This window comes from Nematolebias whitei, chromosome 20, assembly GCF_014905685.2.
Source record: "Nematolebias whitei isolate Nwh7 chromosome 20, NemWhi1, whole genome shotgun sequence".
Lineage (NCBI taxonomy): Eukaryota > Metazoa > Chordata > Actinopteri > Cyprinodontiformes > Rivulidae > Nematolebias > Nematolebias whitei.
In genome coordinates, this window is record NC_056517.1 from 17,356,846 (window position 1) to 17,357,400 (window position 555).

The window sequence follows — 555 nt, forward strand, 5'->3', positions numbered from 1 at the left end:
TGATGTTTTCAAGCTTGAAAACATCTCTTCAGAAACATGGACAAGCTTGAAAACATGCCCTCAGACACATTTGCAAGCTTGAAAACATCAATTCGGACATAATGTACATGCTTGAAAACATTGTTTCTGACAAATTTGCAAGATAGAAAACATCTCTTCAGACAAATTTGCAAGCTTGAAAACATCCGTTTGGACATAGTGGCAAACTTAAAAACATCTCTGCAGACAAATTGATAAGCTTGTAAACATCAATTTGGACAAAGTTTACCTGCTTGAAAACATTGTTTCGGACACATTGGCAAGCTTGACAACATCCTATACAGTCACATTTGCAAGCTTGAAAATATCCTATTGGACAAAGTGGCAAGCTTAAAATATCACTTCAGACATAGTGACAAGCTTGAAAACATCCCTTCAGACATAGCTTGCAAGCTTGTAAACATCTCTTCAGAAACATGGACAAGCTTGAAAACATGTCCTCAGACACATTTGCAAGCTTGAAAACATGAATTCGGACATAATGTACATGCTTGAAAACAATGCTTCTGACAAAAT